Here is a 25092-nt window from a genome sequence, read left to right as displayed (position 1 = left end):
GCTTGAACGTTTTTGTTGCAACTTTGCCAACATGAGCCTATGCTAGTGAAGACCAAAAAGCTAGAAATCATCTTTGAAACTAACCTGAATGAGTGGCCAGCTGCTGCTAAATACAAGCTATCCCGTTACACTGTGGGGGACACTGGGCCTGGTCAGACCTCACGGTTGGTCATCTGCTGATGGAAAGGACTGGGAACACTCCCGAATGGAGCTGTGCAAGGCTCAGTCAGGGCATGTCTAAATCACTTTCTTTTCGCTCTGTGAAGTGTTGAATTTCAGAATCCCTGGGAGTTGTTTACTCCCTTCCTGCAGGAGGAGACCTGAGCGATAGGCTGTAGGGAAGACAGGAAGGGAGAGGCAGACAGCCTGTAGCTCAGGAATGCGGTGCCCTTATCTCTCACTCTCCTGCAATCCCGAGGAATAACTCTCCAGAGTTTGTGCCTTGCTCGCTCGCTTACTCACCCTCTCCCCTGGGTGGAGCTTCACTCTGGCCTGTCTGAGGTGCCAGTGAATCAGGCTTCAGGCACGTCAGGGGGAGAGGCAGAGCCCAGAGCGAGACCCGCCACCTGCACTGGCTCACCTGGGAAGGTAGGAAAAGTTTAGGCTTCCTACATTACTTAGTCTGAGGGTCTCAGGGGACTCACTGGCGCCCTGGCCCTGGAGTGAGCGAGCCAAAGGCTGCAGGTGAGGGGGAGCTTGGGAACCAGGGACTCTCCCAGCTCGCAGTGGGGGTGCGTTGCCTCAGGCGGCTGCTGCTGTGTCTAAACAGCCATTCTCCCCCAGTTTATGAAGTACTAGTGGGTGGGGAGGGGGAGCCCAGCAGGGGAAGATCCTAGCAGACTGGCTGGGAGGAAAAGGGGATCGCAGCAGAGACTAACCAAAAATGCTTGTTGGGGGAAAGAGGGTCCCTGTAAAGACTAGATGGCGGGGAGGGCGTTGCGGAGGGAAGCTGTTCTCCTCTGTCCCCCAAGCCCTGGGGCAGGATTCTTCCTTGCAGCTTTTTATCAGGTCTCTGTCCAGTCTTCTTCTGAATGCCCCACGGAAAGTAACTTTTCTGATTCCACCTGGGAGGGGATCCACAACCTGATGGAAGCTGCATGCGTGTGACTCACTCCTCAGAGGGGCGCCTGCAGAATGTCTGTGTAATTTGACGGGAAATGCTGCACTGGGAAGTTCTGGTCAGAGCATTAAGATGAAAAAGACTAACTGGGTTACCGGACTGGAAAGGGGAGGGGCAAGGTGGGCAGGGGCACAGAAAGACTTGCTGCCACCCCCTGCTTCTTTGCCTGCCCTGGCCTCCCTCCATATGCGCGCACACACACTCTCTCTCTCTCTCTCGCTTTCCTCTGCGGATGGAAACCTTTGTCTTTCCTATGACAGAAGTTGACTATGTGTGTAGAAAGAACAGGAGGACTTGTGGCATCTAAGAGACTAACAAATTTATTTGAGCATAAGCTTTCCTGGGCTACAGCTCACTTCAGCGGATGCACTGAATAGAACATATAGTAAGAGATAGACAGATACACACACACACACACGAACATATAGTAAGAGATAGATAGACAGATACATAAGCTGGGAATTACCATACAAGTTCCATTGTATGTATGTGTGTGCATATATATATATCTTAGTATATGTTCCATTCTGTGCATCCGATGAAGTGAGCTGTAGCCCACAAAAGCTTATGCTCTAATAAATCTGTTAGTTTCTAAGGTGCCACAAGTCCTCCTGTTCTTTTTGCAGATACAGACTAACATGGCTGCTACTCGGAAACCTGTGTAGAGAGAGGGGAAGACCCAGTGCTTAATTTGTAATGAAAGAGTGGCCTGAGCTCAAGCAATTTTTTTACATTCGTAACTGATGCAGCAAGCCCAGAGGTTCCGGGGCTATGAACTGCCAAGTCTAGAGGTGCTGGGGCTCAGCCCTGGCACGAGTCAAGCACTGGGAAGGCCTCATTTCCCAGGCACTCAGAAATGGTTCTGGTGAATGAAATGCAATTCAGCACTGGGCTGGCTTCAGACTGGGGCTCTCTGTATTGCTGGGACAATCCTGGAAATGGGGACTTGAAGGAAGAATAGTCTCTTTGGCAGGGGTGGGCAAACTATGGCCCAGGGGCCACATCCGGCCCTTTAGTCATTTTAATCCGGCCCTCGAGCTCCAGCCGAGGAGCGGGATTGGGGGCTTGCCCCGCTCTGCATGTGCCATGACTCTGCACAGCTCCTGGAAGCAGCGGCATGTCCCCCCTCCAGCTCCTACATGTAGGGGCAGTCAAGGGGCTTCACGCTGTCCCTGCCCCAAGTGCTACCTCTGCAGTTCCCATTGGCCAGGAACCATGACCAATGGGAGCTGCAGGGGCAGCATCTGCAGATGGGGCAGCATGCAGAGCTGCCTTGTTGTGCGTCTGCATAGGATTCAGAGGGGACATGCTGCTGCTTCCAGGAGCTGCTTGAGGTAAGCGCCATCTGGAGCCTGTACCCCTGACCCCCTCCTGCACCCCAACCCCCTGCCCTGATCCCCCTCCCACCCTCTGAACCCCTCGGTCCCAGCCTGGAGCACCCTCCTGCACCCCCAACCCCTCATCTCCAGCCCCACCCCAGAGCCTGTTCCCCCCCCCAACACATCCCCTGCCCCAGCCCAGAGCCCCCTCCTGCACCCTGAACTCCTAATTTCCGGCCCCACCCCAGAGCCCACACGCCCAGCCGGAGCCCTCACCCCCTCCCACACCCCAACCTCCAATTCTGTGAGCGCTCATTGCCTGCCACACAATTTCCATACCTAGATGTGGCCCTTGGGCCAAAAGGTTTGCCCACTCCAGGTCAATGGTGACTTGATTTCATAGAATCATAGAATATCAGGGTTGGAAGGGACCTCAGGAGTCATCTAGTCCAGCCCCCTGCTCAAAGCAGGACCAATCCCCAACTAAATCATCCCAACCAGGGCTTTGTCAAGCCAGGCCTTAGAAACCTCTAAGGATGGAGATTCCATCACCTCCCTAGGTAACCCAGTCCAGTGCTTCACCACCCTCCTAGTGAAATAGTGTTTCCTAATATCCAACCTAGACCTCCCCCACTGCAATTTGAGATGATTGCTTCTTGTTCTGTCATCTGCCACCACTGAGAACAGTCTAGATCCATCCTCTTTGGAACCCCCTTTCAGGTAGTTGAAAGCAGCTATCAAATCCCCCCTCATTCTTCTCTTCCGCAGACTAAACAATCCCAGTTCCCTCAGCCTCTCCTCATAAGTCATGTGTTCCAGTCCCCTAATCATTTTTGTTGCCCTCCGCTGGACTCTTTCCAATTTTTCCACATCCTTCTTGTAGTGTGGGGCCCAAAACTGGACACAGTACTCCAGATGAGGCCTCACCAGTGTCGAACAGAGGGGAACGATCATGTCCCTCGATCTGCTGGCAATGCCCCTACTTATACATCCCAAAATGCCATTGGCCTTCTTGGAAACAAGGGGATACTGTTGACTCATATCCAGTTTCTCGTCCACTGTAACCCCTAGGTCCTTTTCTGCAGAACTGCTGCCTAGCCATTCAGTCCCTAGTCTGTCGCGGTGCATGGGATTCTTCCATCCTAAGTGCAGGACTCTGCACTTGTCCTTGTTGAACCTCATCAGATTTCTTTTGGCCCAAACCTCTAATTTGTCTAGGTCCCTCTGTATCCTATCCCTACCCTCCAGTGTATCTAACTCTCCTCCCAGTTTAGTGTCATCTGCAAACTTGCTGAGGGTGCAATCCATGCCATCCTCCAGATCATTAATGAAGATATTGAACAAAACTGGCTCATTATCTCATCATAGATGGCAATTAGGTTAGTCAGGCATGACTTGTCCTTGGTGAATCCCTGCTGACTGTTCCTGATCACTTTTCTCTCCTCTAAGTGCTTCAAAATTGATTCCTTGAGGAGCTGCTCCATGATTTTTTCAGGGACTGAGGTGAGGCTGACTGGCCTGTAGTTCCCAGGATCCTCTGCCTTCCCTTTTTTAAAGATGGGCACTACATTAGCCTTTTTCCAGTCATCCGGGACCTCTGTTGCATTTTCCAGTCATCCGGGACCTCTGATGCATCACTGGAGGTTTTCAAAAGGAGGCTGGATAGCCAACTGTCTTGGATGGTTTAGACCCAACAAATCCTGCATCTTGGCAGGGGGTTAGACTGGATGCCCCCTTGCACTCCCTTCTAACCTTATGGTTCTATGATTCTATGTATGCATAGAATGTGGTAAGAGGCGAAGAACCCACTGGGCAGAAAAGCTGTAGCACACTTTAACCGGGGCTATGCGGAGGGTTTATAGCACACCTTTACCCATCCAGCCATGGGCCCAAGATAGCGTATCTTCTTCTGTCTGGGGCTCTGGAGGGACTGTCATGCCCTGTCAGAGGTGGAATACTGTGATGGTATTATGAGAAGGCAACATTAACCTCGTTTTGTGGCTGAAGGAGGATAAAATGCCAAAGTAGGCAAGTGATAGTATCATGCTCCATAGTCTGGTATGACTGCACCAGGGGAGAGTCCTGGCTCAGGAGACACCTGCATTCTGAGCTCCTATTTTCGTGTGCTCAAAACATTCTAAACCAAAAATATCCTGCAGCTGTTCCTGGCACATTTCTAGCCCAAATGAGATATTTTGAACTTTTAGTAAAGTTCCATTTGGCAAGTTTTGCACAGTCCCACTAAGGATGGGAGTTTTATTAGTAAACTCATATGACCCAATCCAGCTTGTAATGAAAACAGAGGCCCAGGACAAACCACAGAGGGAACCTTGTAATCAATTTTGCTGATTTGCCATAATCTCCCCTCCCCAAATTACATCTTCTCTTGTTGCTTTCCCTGTCTGTTACGAGACATCCCTCCTGTGGCTCCCTGCTATGTACAAATCCAGTGTGAGGGTCTGACTTTGTCACTTCAACCCCTTTGCTTGGGGCTGCCCTCTCCATGTATAACTTTCTGCACAGACTCTTCCCACACTCTATCTCCCTTAGTTTCCAGTCTGTTTTCATGTGCAGAAAATAACCAGTTCTAAACATCAGGCTTTGTCCAAGTGACTTTGTGCAGGCTGGATTTATCTATCCCTCACCGGTAACACAGCAGATTTTTTACTTTGTGAGAGAGGCAGGGATGACTCATTGTCCCAGTAACTACTTCAAAGGGAAGCTTAGAACATGTGACGACTTTGCTACTTTTCTCCTTGCCTTACTCTGGTCTCAGAATCACCTAGATGTTCCAGCCGTCTACCCCCCACGAGGGAATATGCCATAAGTCCCTCCTGAACAGAATGGGAAGGTAGCGTTGAAAAGGGGTCCAGAAGGGTCAATCAGGCATTGAGAAGGATCCCCAATCACTGTCTTCCTGAGGTCTATCTTGTGTCCAGTTGTACCCAATACATTACTAATGTGGATGTTAGAGCTTGTTAGCCTAGTTCATGGGCTGAAGTGTGTATATGCACACTAGGTATGATACAGGCAACTGAATGAAATTGAGAGATTAGGTGAATGAATACATGAAAGTGAGTTCCTCACCCACTAATCATGACCTCAACAAGAGTGAAATTCCTTCTAGACTGATGCAGGCAGGTATTGCTCATTTTTTCCACTGCATCATGCAGCACAGATGGTGACTGGCTCATGTGAAACCATTTTGTGCTAGGAATGGGACTGTATTCCAGTCAAATGCACTAACCTAGAGTGGCAAATACAGGCTGGTCAGATGCCCAGAGAGGAGGTCTGGAGCAAGAGTGAATAACATAACACTGTCACAAGAAGGCACATGCCTCAATAGAAACATAGGACTGGAAGGGACCTTGAGAGGTCATCTAGTCCAGTCCCCTGCAAGAGCCTCCACTGTAGCCCAGGCAAAGTTGTTAACCCTCAGCTCAGACTCCATTTTGCAGGCAGGCAGAAACAGAGAGAGTTCAGTAGAAAGCACAAGAAAAAACATTAAAGGGAAAGAATAATTGCTGTGAGGGCATGGTGGAGACAACTGGTGGGGCTGTGAAGGTCCAAGTGTGTCCCCTGACCAGTGTCCCTGAGCAGCAAGCCAGTCCCAAACTGTTCCTTCTTATGAAGGTGTCCATCCCCATGTCCTGGAAAACAGGTCCTATTTCTTCTCATTTGTGTAGAGGCAGGCATCTTGGGTCTCTGATGTGCTCCTTAGTCAAACCAGGCAGGTTTAATTATTTAAATCTGCCCCCATAACTCAGGTCTTCTTGCTGCTGCTTGTTTCTGTCGCTCTTCTGAACTCCCTTCAATTTGTCAGTGTCTGCCTGTCATTGTGCCCAGAACTAAACATGATATTTCAGGTGCAAACACACCAGTGCCCTAGCAAGAGACTGTTCACATGAAGCCTCTGGATATGCAGCTTCATACTCACATTGATCTGTTTGTTGCCACAGCCCATTGCGAACTCAGGTCTAAGTATTTGTTAACTGCATGTGTCCAGGCTGCACCTCCCTCTGCTTCCCTGCCCAGATTTCTAACCCCTCTAGGTCCTTTTGAATTATATCTCTGTCCTCATTGGGATTTGGAAGCTCCTCCTTACTGAGTAGGATCTTTGGTACCTCAAAGATCCAACAAGTCAAGGAGTTTTCTGTGAAGTCGGTTCCTCTCCACATGTTACTTGTCTCTCATGTGCTGAAAGGTTGGGGCTCTGAGAAAGGCAAGGTGCCTGATCCCAAAATGTTGTGTGTGTGTGTCTGTGCATGCAGGGCTGATGCTAGGAACAGGCAGAGATCACATGGAACCACCCCTTTTCCAGGGGGATTATCCCATGCACTGCTGCCTCACAGCCGTTCTTTCTACTGGTGCATGTAGCACCAGGAAGACCTCAATGTTTGGGAGTGTCTGAGGCAGACAAGCAGGTCTAGTCAGGGAGGGGCTCAGCTGAGAGAGAGGCAGGCTGGGAACTAGCTGTGCAAGTGAAACACGTAACAACAAGCACCAGAGACACAGCACTAGGCAGGAAAATAACAGCGTGAGCCTGGAGCACTGAGACTTCAGTGGGAGCTGACATCCGGCAGTAGAATGTAAGTGAGAAAGGAATGACTCTGACCCACTTCTCCTTTTACTTAGAGCAGATTTACATTGACATAGAACACTGCAGTGATTTCAGGGGCCTCACTCCTGGGTCAGATGAGGGTTAGAGAAAAATTGAGTCCTGTGCATTTGCTACTGATTCATAGATTTAAGGCCTGATGGGCCCATTATTATTTATCTAATTGGACCTTCTGTAAACACAGGCCAGAGCGTTTCACTTAGTGATTCCTATATTGAGCCTATTACTCCTGGTTGAACTAGAACATTTATTTTAGAAAGGCATCCAGTAAGACTTCAAGTGACCTAAAACATACCATGTCCCTATAAGTTATTCCAGTGGTTCATTACCCTCCCTATTTAAAAAATGCACCTTATTTCTCATCTGAATGTACCTAGTTTTGGCTTTCTGTCATAGAGAGTTCTGCTTTTGGCTGCTCAGTTTAGAAAAGAAGCTGTCTAAGGCAGGATTTCCAGACTAATGAATCTTGTGGTTCACACTGGGCTGAATGAGTGAGAAAAGAGTTGGGTTTAATTGAGTCACTCCAAGTTACATGAGGATGTGTGGGAGTAGAACTGGGCCCTAGCCCAGCCCAGAGGGAAACTTCCCATAAGGCTCTTAGACTGAAAGGCCTCCCAAGGTACTAAGGGACACCTATGAACTGTACTCCTTCAAAGGAGTGGGTCCAAAGGTCTTCACTGCTTCCCTCAGCTACCAGATAGTAACAGAGGGCTCACGCTTGATCTTCTCCTCTTCCCCTTCCCCTGCTAGCCTCCTCTGGGTACATACAGAAGTGGAAAGGACACTGCTTCCTGTACAGAGGTCCCCAGAAGCAGCGACCAGTCCAGCTTCTTTGGACAAGGCCACGCTGAAGGGTGGGGAAGATAGGCCTCTAGAGCTAATTGGAGAAGGATGCAAGACCTGTGGACCTGATTCTGTTGCTCTCCATAAGAATGGCTATACTGGGTCAAACCAATGGTCTATCCAGCCCAATATCCTGTCTTCCGACAGTGGCTAATGCCAGCTGTCCCAGAGGGAATGAACAGAACAGGGAATCAAAAAGTGATCCATCCCCTGTCATCCACTTCCAGCTTCTGGCACACATGGTGTTGCATCCCTGCCCATTCTGGCTAAGAGCCATTGGACTTATCCTCCATGAACTTATCTAGTTCTTTTTTTAACTCTGTTATAGTGTTGGCCTTCACAATATGGTCTGGCAAAGATTTCCACAGATCGGCTATGTGTTGTGTGAAAAGGTACTTCCTTTTGTTTGTTTAAAACCTGCTCCCTATTAATTTCATTTGGTAACCCCTAGTTCTTGTAAAAAGAAAAGGAGTACTTGTGGCACCTTAGAGACTAACAAATTTATTTGAGCATAAGCTTTCGTGAGCTACAGCTCACTTCATCAGATGCATTCTGAAAAGCTTATGCTCAAATAAATTGGTTAGTCTTTAAGGTGCCACAAGTACTCCTTTTCTTTTTGCGAATACAGACTAACATGGCTGCTACTCTGAAACCTAGTTCTTGTGTTATGTGAAGGAGTAAATAACATTTCCTTATTCACTTTCTTTATACCAGTCAAGATTTTACAGATCTCTGTCATATCTCCCCTTAGTCATCTCTTTTCCAAGCTGAAAAGTCCTAGTCTTATTAATCTCTCTTCATATGGAAGCTGTTTCATACCCCATATCATTTTTGTGGCCCTTCTCTGTACCTTTTCCAATTGCAATATATCTTTTTTGAGATGGGGAGTCCAAATCTGCACACAGTATTCAAGATGTGGGCGTACCATGGATTTATATAGTGGCATTCTGATACTTTCTGTCTTGTTATACATCCCTTTCCTAATGGTTTCTAACATTGTTAGCTTTTTTTGACTGCCCGGCACATTAAGCAGATGTTTTCAGAGAATTATCCAAAATGACTTCAAGATCTCTTTCTTGAATGATAACAGCTAATTTAGACCCCATCATTTTGTATGTATAGTTGGGCTTATGTTTTCCAATGTGCATTACTTTGCGTTTATCCACGCTGAATTTCATCTGCCATTTTGTTGCCCAGTCACCCAGTTTAGTGAGAACCCTTTGTAACTCTTCACAGTCGGCTTTTGACTTGAGTAATTTTATATCATATGCAAATTTTGTCACCTCATTATTTAACCCGTTTTCCAGATCATTTATGAATATGTTGAACAGCACTGGTCTCAGTACAGACCCCTGGGGGGATGCCACTATTTACCTCTCTCCATTCTGAAAACGGACCTTTTATTATTTTTATGTCCTGTGCCTTACATGGCCATTTATAGCAATGCAAAAGTGACTGTAAGCCAGAGCATCACTCCAGTGTGTGTGTGAATTGGGTCCTACAAGTACAACTCCAGAACTTGTACCAAGACTGAGAAACTCTAGAAAGACCTAGCCAAGCTAGCTGACTTGGGAAGTAATGGCAGGTGAAATTCACAGTGGAAGAGGGATTTTGGACCCCTCATACACAGTGCTTCACAAGTGCCTCATCTTGACTCTTAAGGCCCTTCATAATTTAGTCCCATCCTACTTAATGTTTCTATTATCTTGCCATTGACCCTGCCTTGGACTCTGCTGTGCCTACAGTGCTAGTCGTGAACCTGCTATTCCACTTGTCCACCCTGCACCTTTCCATTTTTTCCCATGCTGCCCTTACACATGGAGAAAACTCCTTGTCCTCCTTCAGATCCCTTCTTAGAACTTACTTCTACTGCTATGCCTGAAAAATACTTGTCCTACAAGAGCTGGGGCTACTCCAACTATGCTAAACTTGCTCATCTTCCTGGTAACGTGGCCATAGCCCATTTCTCTCTTTCATCCATCCATTGTATCTTGTGGGACCTAGATTATGAGATCTCTCAGGCAGGAACTGACATTAATTGCTTGTACAGCACCTAACACAATGAGATTCTGGATCCTTGATTAGATTCTCCAGCTGTTACTGTAATACAAACCATAAACAAATAGCAACATTGCTTGCTTCCCATCATTAAATTAGAAGTCAGGAAAATGACCTTGTCAGTGGGCATCAGGGCTCAAAGCAGTAAACAAAATGTTAGGAATAGTATGCTGCAAGTGTTATGCCTTTTATATAAATCAACAGGATATTCTTATCTGGGATACTGTGTTCCGTTCTGGGCACCCTATTTCAGAAAGGGTACAGCAAAAAGAGAGGGTTCAGAGGCAGTTGAGGAGAAAGCTTGGAGAGACATCTGTTCACAAAGAGATTGAAAAGATGAGGACTTTAGAAAAACTAGGAAGGCGAGAAGTTAACTGGTAAGGCTAAATACCAGGTTCAAGAGATTATTCAAGACAAAGAGAGGTCCTCCAGAATGTGAAAGGTTAACCCGAATGAAGGCAATAAGCAATATGTAAGAAAGAAATTAGGAGTACTGAGATGGATTTTAAAGAGCATGTAACTAAAAGATTTTTTTTTTTTTAACCTTTCCTCATAGGTCAGGTTTTCTAAACCTTGTACCATTTTTGCTGTTCTCTGGACTCTCCAATTTATCCACATCTTTCCTGAAGTGTGGTACCCAGAACTGGACACAGTACTCCAGCTGAGGCCTCACCAGTGCCAAGTAGAATGGGATAATTACCTCTTGTGTCGTACATACAACGCTCCTGTTAAATACACCCCAGAATGATATTAGCCTTTTTCGCAACCGCACCACATTGTTGACTCATTGGGTTTGTGATCCCTGTAGTCCCCAGATCCTTTTCAGAAGTACTACCACCTAGCCATGGTTGCTGTCCATTTGATTTTTCCTTTCAAAGTGTAGTACTTTGCACTTGTCTTTAGAAAACTGGTCTGAAATCAACACAATGAAATTCAGTAATTTGCCAAATTGATTTTGAATTTTAATCCTGTCCTTCAAAGTCCTTGCAACCCCTCCCAGCTTGATGTCATCTGCAAATTACTGTACTGGGGCCAATACTGTTTCACATATTCATAAATGATCTGGAAAAAGGGGTAAACAGTGAGGTGTCAAAGCTTGCAGATTATATGAAATTACTCAAGGTTGGATTTAACTAAAATGACTGTGAAGAGTTAAAAAGGATCTCACTAAACTGGGTGACTGGGCAACAAAATGGCAGATGAAATTCAGTGTTTATAAATGTAAAGTAATGCGCAGTGGAAAACAATGCCACCAATACATACAAAATGATGGGGTCTAAATTAGCTGTTACCACTCAAGAAAGATCTTGGAGTCATTGTGGATAGTTCCCTGAAAAAATCCACTAAATGTGCAGATGCAGTCAAAAAAGCAAAAAGAATGTTAGGAACCATTGGAAAAGGGATAAATAATGACATGGAATATCATCATGCCATTATAGAAATCCATGGTATAGCCGCATTTTGAATACTGTGTGTAGTTCCGGTCGCCCCATCTCAAAAGAGATCTATTGCACTTGGAAAAGGTACAGAGAAGGTCCACAAAAATGATTCGGGGGATGGAATATGAGGAGAGATTAAAAAGACTGGGACTGTTCAGGTTAGAAAAGAAACAACTAAGGGGGGATATCGTAGAGATTTATCAAAAACAACGAGGAGTCCTTCTGGCACCTTAGAGACTAACAAACTTATTTGGGCATAAGCTTTCATGGGCTAAAACCCACTTCATCAGATGCATGGAATGAAAAAAACAGTAAGCAGAATGACAGGTTTCAGAGTAGCAGCCGTGTTAGTCTGTATTCGCAAAAGGAAAAGGAGTACTTGTGGCACCTTAGAGGCTAACAAATTTACCACCTTCCACCTTAATTGAATTGGCTCGTTAGCACTGACCCCGCACTTGGTAAGGCAACTCCCATCTTTTCATGTGCTATAATATATATTCTGCTTACTGTTTTTTTCACTCCATGTATCTGATGAAGTGGGTTTTAGCCCACGAAAGCTTATGCCCAAATAAGTTTGTTAGTCTCTAAAGTGCCACAAGGACTCCTTGTTGTTTTTTCTGATACAGACTAACATGGCTACCACTCTGAAACCTGTCACCACAGAGATTTTCAAATCGTGAATGGTGTGGACAAAGTGAGAGGAAGTGTTACTTACCCGTTCACATAACACAAGAACTAGGGGTCACCCAATGAAATTAATAGGCAGCGGGTTTTAAAAAAACATAAGGAATTACTTCTTCACACAACCTGAGGAACTCATTGCCACGGGATGTTGGGAAGACCAAAAGTGTAGTTGGGTTCAGACAAGAATTAGATAAATTCATGAAGATTAGTCCATCAATGGCTGTTAGCCAACATGGTCAGGGATGCAACTCCATGCGCTAGGTGTCCCTAAATTTCTGAGCGCTAGAATGACTGGATGACAGGGGATGGAAGCATGTGGCATGAGTCACTGTTGGAATACAGGATACTGGGCTAGATAGACTATTGGTCTGACCCAGTATTGCTATTTTTATCTTATGTAGATTTTATGAGCAGCTTCTCCACTTCATCGTGCAAGTCTTTAATGAAAATATTGACTAGTACTAGACCCAGCATTGAGCCCTGTGGGACCCCACTAGATCTGCCCTTCCAGTTTGACAGTGAACCAGTGTTAATTTCTCTTGGAGTATGGTCTTTCCACCAGTTGTGCACCCCACCTTACAGTAATATCATCTAGGGGACAAATCCCTAATTTTCTTTTGAGAATGTCATGTGGCACTATGTTAAAATCTTTACTAAAATCAAAATATATCACATCATCTGTTCCTCCCATCCACTAGGCTAGTAATGGTCTAAGAAGGAAATTAGGTTGGTTTGGCAAGATTTGTTCACGACAAATCCATGCTGGCTAGTCTTGATAACCTTCTTATTCTCTAGGTGCTTACAAATTGATTGTTTAATAATTTGTTCCAGTATCTTTCCAGGTAGGGAAGTTAGGCTGACTGGTCTATAATTCCCCCAGATCTATTTGTTCCCCTTTTTAAAGATAAGCACTATGTTTGCTCTTCTCTAGAACTCAGGGGCCTCACTCGTCCTGTATGAGTTCTCAAAGATAATTGCTAACAGTTTGGAGATTGCTCCAGCTATTTTTTAACCTTTCCTCATAGATCAGGTTTTCTAACCCTTTTATCAGTTTTATTGCTTTTCTCTGGGCTCTCTCTCCAAGTTATCCACATCTTTCCTACAGTCTGGCACCCAGAGTTGGACTCGGCATTCCAGCTGAGGCCTCACCAGTGCTGAGTAGAGCAGGACAGTCGCCTCCTGTGTCTTACATACGACATTGGTGAAGACTGAAGCAAAACAGGCATTGAACACTTCAGCCCTCTTGATGTCATCAGTTATTAGCTCTCCTTCTCTCTTATGCCCCTTGTTAGGCTAAGGCACAAAATGATTTACACCTATCTGATTTTGTCCCTACGTGCTAGTGCTAATCTCTTGTGCGCTTCCTTGGCAATTTGTCCATGTTACCACTTTTTGTAGGATTCCTTTTTGATTTTCAGCTAAAGAGCTCCTGACAGCACCATATTGGTCTCCTACTGTCTTTCCTTTGCACTTGTGCCTTTAATATTGTCTCCTTGAGAAATATAGGCCATAGAATTTCACCCAGCTACTCCTGCACTGAGACCAATAACTTGTTTGTCTAAAGCATGTCTTCAGGAAAGGCAAGATCTTGATTTTTAAGGCATCACGAGATGGAGAATCCACCACTTCCCTCTGGGGCACCTGGCATTGGCCTCTGTTGGAAGACAGGATATTGGGCTAGATGGACCTTTGGTCTGACCCCGTATGGCTGTTCTTTTGTTCACTTTCCTTGGCAGCTTGTTCCATGGTTAATCAACTTCACTGTTTAAAAATGTGTGCCTTATTTAAAATTTAAATTTGTCTGGCTTCAGCTTCCAGCAGTTTGTTCTTGCTCTGCTTTTCTCTGCTAGATTTAACAGTCATTTATTACCTGTTATTTCTGTGGTTCTTTTCTATACCCACTTGAATTTTTCAACATCTTTTTTAAAATGTTGACAACAGAAGTTGGTGTAGTATTCATCATCCACATGTGATAAAGTAAATCATCCTGCTTCTTCCCAAATACAAATCACTTTCCACAAATGGAAAAAAAAACAGGAAGGAGACAACAATCAATATAGATTTGACATTATGAAGTGTAGAAAATGGATAAGGGATACTAAAGACATCAGAGAAAAATATCTATGGCTGGCAGAGCAAAGGATAATAAGGATAAGTATATAAGGAACAAAAGAAATCCTCAAAATTATATAGGTTCATTACTAAATTGATATGATAAGATTGATAGTGATGGTGTAGAAGAGGCAAAAGTGATCAATACATAGTTGTGACCTGAATTTGGAAAGAAGCAGGAGGATGTATTCTTATCACATGTGGATAATGAAGTACTTTCCAGTCCATTAATATGAGTGTTAAATAGCATCTACTATGGATAAACATTTTTAAATTTGCAGGCCTGGATAACTTGCACCTAAGAGTACTAATATTATTCCAATATTCAAAAGAGGGTAAGTGGGATGATCCACATAATTAGAGGACAGTTAGCCTGACTTCAGTATGAAGCAAAATAATGAAACAGCTGATGCAGAAGCCAAATCAATAAAAAATTAAAGGATAAGAATATAACAATTGCCAATCAACATGGAAAATAAATCTAGTCAAACAAACCTGAATTCATTTTTTGATGAGATTACAAGTTAGATTGATAAACGTAACCGTATAGATGTAATATACTAGACTTTTGTAAGGCATTTGGCTTGGAATCACATGATATTCTGATTTAAAAATATAGCACTGTGCAATAACTAAAGCACACATTAAATGGATTAAAGAACTGGCTGACTTACACATCTCAAAATACAGTTGTCAAAATGGAGAATCATCCAATTATATATTTCCAGTGAGGGTCTGCAAGTATCAGTACTAGAATCATAGAATATCAGGGTTGGAAGGGACCTCAGGTCATCTAGTCCAACCCCCTGCTCAAAGTAGGGCCAATTGCCAATTTTTGCCCCATATCCCTAAATGGCCCCCTCAGGGATTGAACTCACAACCTTGGATTTAGCAGGCCAAAGCTCAAACCACTGAGCTATCCCTCCCCCCCAGTAGGCCCAATGCTATTCAATATTTTTATCAGTGCTCTGGAAATAAATAAAAAAAACACTGCTGATAAAATTTGTGGCTGACACAAAGATTGGTGGTGTGGCAAAAAATTATTAGGACAGGATTTTGTAACACTCCCCCTCCCCCATCCCACCCCTGGCCCCTGAGGGGGAAGCGGGGAGTGAAGCGGCTCCGCACGTTGCCCCCGCCCCGAGCACCGGCTCCACATTCCCATTGGCCGCAGCTAATAGGAGCTGTGGGGGTGGCACTTGCGGGTGTTGGCAGCGCACGGAGACCCGCTGCCTCCCTCCCCCAAGGGGCCGCAGAGACGTGCCAGCAGCCAGCCACTGCTGGTACTGGCGTGGGGCCAGGGTAGGCAGGCAGCCTGCCTGAGCCCTGCTGCGCTGCTGACCGGGAGCTGCCTGTGATAAGTGCCTCCCAGCTGGAGCCTGCACTTTGCACCCTCTCCTGCACCCCTTTCCCATCCTGGAGCCCCCTCCTGCACTCCAACTCCCTCCTGCACCCCAATCCCATGCACCAGCCCGGAGCCGTCTCCTGCACCAAACTCCCTCCCAGAGCCTTCACCCCCTCCTTCCCCCCAACACTCTGCCCTACCCTGGAGTCCCCTCCTGCACCAAACTCCCTCCCAGAGCCCGCACCCCTCACCCTCTCCTGCACCCCAACACTCTGCCCCAGCCTAGAGCCTCATGTAAAACTCATGAAATGTCCAGTGGATTCTATGAGATTAGGTGCAGTGTGACCATATGACTCCTGCACCCAAACTCCCTCCTAGAGCTTGCACCCCTCACTCGTGCACCCCAACCCCCTGTCCCAGGCTCAGCCCGGAGCCCCCTCCCACACTCCAAACCCCTCGGTCCCAGCCCAGAGCCAGCACCGCACCCCTGCTCCAGCCCAGTGAATGTGAGTGAGGATGGGGAAGAGCGAGCGACAGAGGGAGTGTGGAATGAAGTGAGCGGGGTGGAGCCTTGGGGAAGAGGCGGGGTAGATCCTGGCTTGATCTTAAATTCATAAAGTAATCTTGTGCATGAAAAGGTTGGAGAATACTGATCGAATGGTTCCTTCTGGCCTTAAACTATGCATCTATTGGGCATCAGTCCAGGAATATCCCAAAACAAGTATCTACAGCTTTCACCAAGCTTACATCAGCAGTAGCATGAGCTCAGTCTGCATTTCAGGAACAGAAAAGTGATGGTAAAACTACACAGGCTTTTAAAAACAAATAACGGAAATGATAAATAATAAGGTTTCCTCTCCGTTGTCCAGTTTCAGAGTAGCAGCCGTGTTAGTCTGTATCCACAAAAAGAAAAGGAGTACTTGTGGCACCTTAGAGACTAACAAATTTATTTGAGCATAAGCTTTTGTGAGCTACAGCTCACTTCATCGGACGCATTCTGTTGTCTGATGGTCTTAAAACACTTTACAAACATTAGTTCATGTATCCTTCCAAACCCCGTTTTGAAGCAGGAAAGAGAATTATCCCTATTGAACACAGGGGGAAATTGAGGCACAAAGAGGTTCTGACTAACATTTTCAAACTGGATACTTAAAGCTAGGCAGCTAAATGAGGGGGCTGGTTTACAGAGGTGTTGAACGCCTATAACTCTTAGTGAAGTCAATGTGACCTCCACTTGCTTAGCACCTCTGAAAATCAGGCCCCTCATTTAGCTGCTTAACTTTAAGTATTCAAGCTTGAAAATTTTTGCGTAATAGTTGGTCTACACTGCAAAAAAAAAAAAAAAAAAAGACCCACGGCAGCAAGTTTCAGAGCCTGGATCAGCTGATTTGGGCTCACACTATCTGGCTAAAAATAGCAGTGTAGACATTAGGGCTCATGCTGGAGCCCAAGCTCAGAGACACTCCCTCGTCGGGTTTTGGAGCCCAGGCTCCAGCTCAAGTTTGAATAGCTACACTTCTATTTTTAGCCCCAGAGTGCAAGACCCACAAGCCTACGTCAGTTGATCTTGGCTCTGAAACTCACTGCCAATGGGTGTTTTTTGCGTTGCTGGTCTACCCTGAGGTATGTCTACACTGCGATTAAAAAACAGCAGCACAGCCTTGGCTGGCCCAAGTCTGCTGACTTGGGCTCATGGAGCTTGGGCTATAAAATTGCAGTGTAGACATTTGGGCTGGTCTGGACCCCAAGCTCTGGGACCTTCCCCACTTACTGGATCTCAGAGCCTGGGCTCTAGCCAGAGCCCAAATGTCTGCACTGCAATTTTATAGCTCTGCAGCACAAGCCCTATGAGCCTGAGTCAGCTGCCTCCTTTCAGAACAGCAACAGGTCTTTCATTGCAGTGTTCGTGCACCCAAGATCACTCAAGAATGTTGTGGGAGAACCAGGAACACAATTCAGATCTCATGACTCAGCCCTGTGCATCTATCACTGTTATCTTTCACCTCTAAGGGCATGTCTACAATACAATCTTAAGTCGACCTATGTTAGGTCGACTTATTGCGGTGCCTGATGTCCACACTATCCTTCTTCTGTCAGTGGTGCGCGTCCTCACCAGGAGTGCTTCCACCAACTGAAGAGGGGCAGTGTGGGGGGCTGAGAGCCAAGACTCTCGGCTCTATGCAGCTCCCCACCAGGAGCCTAGCTGTCCCCCAGTCTTCTCACCTCCCCACTCCCAGCTGGGAGCGAGGGAAAGCAGCCTGGGGCTTCTCGCCTCCAGCTGGGACATCTGTGCCCAGTGTCCGGTCAGCTGTCCTGCTCCTGGCAGGGTACAGGGATCTGGGACCCCGGAGGTGGCAGCCCAGTTTGGACATGACAGCCCGGCTTGGAGTAGAGACTGGGTAGCAGCCTGGCTGGGGAACCAGGAGTTGGCTTTCTTGTCAATTTCATAGCTCCAGCAGAGCCAGGAAATTGACAAGACAGCCAACAGCCTGTGGAGGAATGCAGTGTCTACACAGATATTTCATCGCTCTAACTACATCAACATAAGCCCTCCGCCTCTCATGGAGGTGGAGTTATGTCAGTGTAGTAGGGCACTTACATCGGTGGGAGCAATGCTGTACTGTAGACACTGACATAGTTAGGTTGACATAAGCTGTGGCATGTTGACCTAACTGTAGTGTAAACCTATCCTAAGATGATGAGGGTCTAATTTATGAAAAACAACAAGGAGTTGTTGTGGCACCTTAGAGACTAACAAATTTATTTGGGCATAAGCTTTCATGGGTTATAACCCACAGACTAACACGTCTACCCCTCTGAAACCTGTAATAATTTATCAAAGCAACGTCAGCTTTTGGTTGCCCACATTTGAATGTATGGATAAAAATGGTAAAACATGTCTTTTTATAATAAACAGGAATTTGTGGGATATATCCCTGAAATAGATCTGGCATTAATTTTCTAAAAGCAAACCAAAAGTCTTTGAATTTATTTTGTATGACTGGTGTGCAAAAGGTATTTAGTCACAATTTTCCACTAGAGATACACCTGTTTAGAATTCTTGTGACTGCAACCAGTAAGTGTATCTTACCACTAAAGAAATGTGTTAGAATAAAATAATTAGAGAAATGGAACCATTGCCTGCCTATGTTAGATTAGCAATGAGGAAAGATGGGTCAAATGGGAAAAAGTGATAAAAAGAAGTGTTGATAACTTTTATAAGAACAATCTTTAACACCTAGCCTACCCTACCATACTCGGACTTCTGAAAGGCATTTAACTTAGGCCCAGATGATAGTCTGACTAAAAAATTAGCACTGTACAAATATCAATGCAGCACATATTAAATGGATTAAAAACTGGTTAACTAATAGTTCTCAAAGTATATGTAAAAGGAGAATCATCATCCAATGAGGTGGTTTCTAGTACAGTCCTGCAGGGAACTGTTCTCACCCAGCTGGTATTCAATATTTTTATCAATGAGCTAGAGAAAATAGAAAAGCATTGCTGATAAAGTTTGCAGATGATGCACAGATTTGTGGAGTGGTGCATATAGTTTGGGACAGGTCAGCTACAGAGCGAGCCGGTTCCTCCTGGACTTTTTCTTCTCCCAAGCCCACATGCTGCATGTTGGGGGAGGATGCTGAGGTATCACTTGGGTCCTAGTACCTCTAGAATTGTGCAGGGATCATCCTGGTCCCTCTGAGTCCAGGGGCTGCTAGTGGGGAGGGGTGGCTGTGGCTGGATCCCATCTTTCCTCTTTCCCTCAGGCTGTAATACCTGCTGAGATGGCTTCTCTGCTCCTGCTGATTTGAGAGTTTCTTTGCCCTCCCCTCCCCCCACCCCAAGCTAGCTCCTTCCTGGAATTTCTATTTTCCTCCCAAGCTGCATTGATCCAAGTGTGGGTGGATGGGAGCGGCATTTCGGGACCACTCCTGCATACCTCAGGGTCTGTCAGGTACTGGTCTGCACCAGGTGCCAAGTTCACTGTGGTGTAACTTTCTGGCTTCAGTTAATTCAATTTGCCTAGGACAAATTGGGCCCTAGGTACTTGGCTCTTAAATCCAGCTGGTGTCTCAGATATGAAATGCAGCCCAGGAACTTATTTCTCTTCCCCAGGATTTCAGGTCTCCAAGTCAGGTAAATTAGGTCTCTGGCTCTTCAGGAAGCAATGAGCAGACTCCACCTTTCTCTAAAAATAGTTGTAAACCTTTCCTGGTGGCACAAGACTTCATAGGAGATGCCTTTCTCTATACAAGATGATGATTTCTTGCCATTGCTGGTCAGCCTCTCACAGCTCTTGGTGCACCAATCTGAGCAGCCCAATATGTCATCCCATCTTAGATGCACTTAGTGTAGGCACAAGGGGTGGGCAAAGATGGCCTAAAGCCACGTCTCAGTATTCTAGGCCTTACTGGGGCAGCCTGGGATCATGAGGGTTTGGTGTAGAGCTGGCCCCTGAGCACCCTCCTTCTATGAACATTCCAGAAGGGGTAAGAGGGATTGGTTATTTACATGGCATAAAGGGCCTTAGAGCAATAACAAGTCAGACCCTGGGCCTCTGTAAAGCATGTGTTCATTTGCTCTCTTGGCTCACAGGGCCTAAACTTACAGCTTCTTAAACTTAGGCCTAATTGTTGAGGCTTCTCTCTTTGAAGCCACCATTGGCAATGTGGCTTTTGACTCACTGGGACTGGTTCTGCTCTGACACCAGAGAGAGGCAGGATATCAATGGCTACACTAACATACAAGCAATGTAAGTGGGATCAGAATCTCGCTATCTCTGTCAGACTTGGGGCTGTCTGTCAGTAACTGATGCTTCTCCCTCCCCCTTGCCTCAAATTCCTTCCAACATCTTGAATGAGTTGGACCATTTCTTAAAGCTCATGGTCTCATTGGAGGAGGTTAGTAATATGCTAAACTCTAGCATATTACTAACCCCCTCATTGGAGGGGGTTAGTAATATGCTAAACTCTAGCTAACCTCTCTCACCTAGCCTTGCTTTGCTGATAAGGGGATTACCGACTGTCTTGTTCAACTCCTTTAAAAAGATTAAAGCTTGAGTGCAGACAGGGCTCAGAGACCACTTAAGGCTTCTCAGTACCTCTGCAAAAACAAAACCCTGACTATATTTCCCAGGCTTGCTCGTTTTCCTGATGAAACTTTGAGGTAAAGGCTTCTAATTGTATGTATCTGAATATGTGCTTAGAATGGCAACGGCAACGCTACATAAATTTCACAGACTCCGAGAAGGCTTCTGATAGCATTCACAGGACCTGCCTATGGCGCGTTTTGCGGGCATATGGAATTCCTTTCCGTATAATCAACGTCATCAAAGTTTCTATTTCAATGGCACATGCAGTGTTATCACAGTGAACTCAGTTTTGAAGTCAAGACAGGAGCACGTCAGAGGTGTGGTCATGTCTGCAATCCTCTTCAACATTGCCATCGACTGGGTAATGCGGCGTACAACAGAAGACATGCCAAGAGGCATTAAATGGACACTCTTCTCATCCCTTGAAGACCTGGACTTCGCAGAGGATGATGAGCTCCCATCACATACCCAACACCATATACAAGAAAAAACAAATCAGCTCAACACATTCAGCCAGCAAATTGGACTGAAAATCAACCGCAGTAAGACAGATATCATGACCTTTAATATTGCCTCACCGTCACCAGTACAGATTGAGGATTATGTTCTGACCAATGTAGAAACATTCATATACTTCGGCAGCACCATCAGCCAGGATGGTGGAACAAGCCAGGACATCCGGAACAAAATCAATAAATCCAGGGACACCTTCAAGAGCTTAAATTCAGTCTGGAAATCGTCAAAATATAGCACCAAAACCAAACTCAAGATTTATCAGAGCTGTGTACTTTCAACACTAGTTTATAGTGCAGAATGCTGGGAAATCAGAAAGTATGACATGTCAAAACTGTCTTCATTCCATACAATGTGCCTCAGAAAAATCCTCTGTATCTTTTGGCCCAGAACAATCTCAAACCAAGATCTATTGAGACAGTGCAGCCAAGAAGATCTGAGCACCGTGATTGCCAAGAGGCGTTGGAGATGGATCGGTTGTGTGCTTCGGATGGAAACTGATTCCATCACCAGAGTAGCAATAAGATGGACACCTGAAGGCAAGCGAATGTGAGGCTGCCCGAAAACAACATGGCGAAGAGCTGTGGAAGCCAAGCTGAAAAACCTGGGGCACAGCTGGGGAACTATTGAAAGACTTGCCAGAAACAGACAGGAGAGGAGGAGCTTCGTCACTGCCCTAAACACCAGAGGCGTAATAGAAACGTGATGATGATGATAAATATGTGCCAGGCCAGTCCTCTGGGCTCATGTGCACTAAAATAGAAAATGTTAACCCCTCACTCTCTGGAAGGGCAGTTGATCCTACACCTATAATCTTAAATTGAGTGTCTTAAAACCATACAGAATGTAGACGGCAAAAGATGCCCTATCCCAAAGGTCTTAGAATCTAACTAGACAGAACAATTCACCTGCACGTGTTTATAAACTGAAAGTCCAGGATTCATATGATTATTTTTAAAATATGATGGAGGTGTTGGTAGCAACTCCAGAGCTAAGGTGGTGTCATTTCTGCTCAGAAGACTAAAATTGTTCCACTTTGTACTTTAGTGATTGAATTTAGTCTCCACAGTATAGTCACTAACTGACCAAGTGAAAACTGGATTTGCCAGTTATCTTTTTGAGTTAAAATATAACTAATTTTGTACAAACTTTTTAAAATGCTGCTGCTGCTGTTTTTTTTTTAATTTTACTCTATTTTGGTTTGGGTTCCTTTGGCTAACAGACAGGCCTCACAAACTCTGCACAGAGTCTGACACAAGCCACTTTTGAAATTTCATAATTAATCAGATTATTTCCTCAGTTAGAGATAACAACATAATTGAAAAGCTAAGATCCATTAGTTACTTCTGTTCAATGCAGCCTTCCTAGGTCCTTCTCTAAGGGAGGTCTACAGTATCGCTTAAGTTGACTGATGTAACTTGCGTCGCAGGACACCCCCTTGAGTGATGCAAGTTACATTGGCTTAAGTGCTGTCCACACCAGCGCTATGTCGGCAGGAGACACTCTCCCATGAGGATAGCATGTCTTCACCAGATGTACTACAGCAGCGCAGCTGTTCCAATGTAGCGCTGTAGTGTAGACTTGCCCTAAATCACACAAGCGTGACATAGCCTGATGAAAGTGTGTCCATCAATTAAATAGCACTGTCCCCCTCAGATCATAGTTCATCTTGTGCATCAGTGTGAAGTAAAGGATGGAATGCATGCAATGCAGACGGCAGTACACAAGATGCCAGAAGGAGATTACTGGAGGTGAGAAAGCTAAGTGTGCTAGGTCGGTGGGAAGGCTGCTCTGGATGTTAACATATAGGGATTCCACTGGTTTTTAGGAACTATGGCTAGGATTTCCAAAAGGTGCCTAAAGGAATTAAGTGACCAAATCCCATTCAGAGCAGAACATAGATGCGAGCAGAGACACAGCAGCCTTCTCAATCTCTCAATGCCTAAGAATTCCTCATTAAGGGATTGCTCTGGTTCTGGCCTCAGCTCAGGTAAGTGAAGGAAGCTGCCAACCAATTCCGTAGCAGACAGAGCTACACACAAAAAGAGACTCCCACTACCCTCTTTGTTATGTAAGTTTAAGAACATAAGAACGGCCATACTGGGTCAGACCAAAGGTCCATCCATCCCAGTATCCTGTCCACCGACAATGGCCAATGCCATGTGCCCCTGAGGGAGTGAACCTAACAGGTAATGATCTAGTGATCTCTCCTGCCATCCATCTCCACCCACTGACAAACAGAGGCTAGGGACACCATTCCTTACCCATCCTGGCCAATAGCCATTAATGGACTTAATCTCCATGAATTTATCCAGTTCTCTTTTAAACCCTGTTATAGTCCTCGCCTTCACAATCTCCTCAGGCAAGGAGTTCCACAGGTTGACTGTGCGCTGAGTGAAGAAGAACTTCCTTTTATTTGTTTTAAATCTGCTATTCATTAATTTCGCTTGGTGGCCCCTTGTTCTTGTATTATGAGAACAAGTAAATAACTTTTCCTTATTCACTTTCTCCACACCACTCATGATTTTATAGACCTCTGTTATATCCCCCCTTAGTCTTCTCTTTTCCAAGCTGAAAAGTCCTAGCCTCTTTAATCTCTCCTCATATGGGAACCGTTCCAAACCCCTAATCATTTTAGTTGCCCTTTTCTGAACCTTTTCTAATGCCAGTATATCTTTTTTGAGATGAGGGGACCACATCTGTGCGCAGTATTCAAGATGTGGGCATACCATGGATTTATATAAGGGCAATAAGATATTCTCTGTCTTATTCTCTATCCCTTTTTAAATGATTCCTAACATCCCGTTTGCTTTTTTGACTGCTGCTGCACACTGCGTGGACATCTTCAGAGAACTATCCACGATGACTCCAAGATCTTTCTCCTGATTAGTTGTAGCTAAATTAGCCCCCATCATATTGTATGTGTAATTGGGGTTATTTTTTCTTATGTGCCTTACTTTACATTTATCCACATTAAATTTCATTTGCCATTTTGTTGCCCAATCACTTAGTTTTGTGAGATCTTTTTGAAGTTCTTCACAGTCTGCTTTGGTCTTAACTATCTTGAGCAGTTTCGTATCATCTGCAAACTTTTCCACGTTGCTGTTTACCCCTTTCTCCAGATCATTTATGAATAAGTTGAATAGGATTGGTCCTAGGACTGACCCTTGGGGAACACCACTAGTTACCCCTCTCCATTCTGAAAATTTACCATTTATTCCTACCCTTTGTTCCCTGTCTTTTAACCAGTTCTCAATCCATGAAAAGATCTTCCCTCTTATCCCATGACAGCTTAATTTACATCAGAGCCTTTGGTGAGAGACCTTGTCAAAGGCTTTCTGGAAATCTAAGTACACTATGTCCACTGGATCCCCCTTGTCCACATGTTTGTTGACCCCCTCAAAGAACTCTGATAGATTAGTAAGACATGATCTCCCTTTACAGAAACCATGTTGACTTTTGCGCAACAGTTTATGTTCTTCTATGTGTCTGACCATTTTATTCTTTACTATTGTTTCAACTAATTTGCCCAGTACTGACGTTAGACTTACTGGTCTGTAATTGCCAGGATCACCTCTAGCGCCTTTCTTAAATATTGGCATTACATTAGCTATCTTCCAGTCATTGTGTACAGTAGCTGATTTAAAGGACAGGTTACAAACCATAGTTAATAGTTCCACAATTGCCCATTTGAGTTCTTTCAGAACTCTTGGGTGAATGCTATCTGGTCCTGGTGACTTGTTTCTCAATTAATTCCAAAACCTCCTCTAGTTGCACTTCAATCTGTGACGATTCCTCAGACTTGTCACCTACAAAAGACAGCTCAGGTTTGGGAATCTCCCTAACATCCTCAGCCATGAAGACTGAAGCAAAGAATTCATTTAGTTTCTCTGCGATGACTTTAAGTGCTCCTTTTGTATCTCAATCGTCCAGGGGGCCCACTGGT

At 45.2% G+C, this 25092-nt stretch overlaps 1 protein-coding gene across 1 annotated transcript in view; it reads left to right on the top strand.

Moving 5' to 3' along the window:
* Positions 1-479: 479 nt before the first annotated feature.
* The window catches only part of FAM83H (family with sequence similarity 83 member H), a 53169-nt gene continuing 28556 nt past the window's right edge, over positions 480-25092 (top strand). Inside the window, exon 1 of the mRNA XM_048837054.2 lies at positions 480-588. The gene's annotated coding sequence lies outside the window, so the exon portion shown is untranslated. The remainder of the gene's footprint in view (positions 589-25092) is intronic.

This window comes from Caretta caretta, chromosome 2, assembly GCF_965140235.1.
Source record: "Caretta caretta isolate rCarCar2 chromosome 2, rCarCar1.hap1, whole genome shotgun sequence".
NCBI classification, from domain to species: domain Eukaryota; kingdom Metazoa; phylum Chordata; order Testudines; family Cheloniidae; genus Caretta; species Caretta caretta.
The sequence above is the reverse complement of the archived record's forward strand: the minus strand, read 5'-3'. Positions and strand labels throughout refer to the sequence as shown.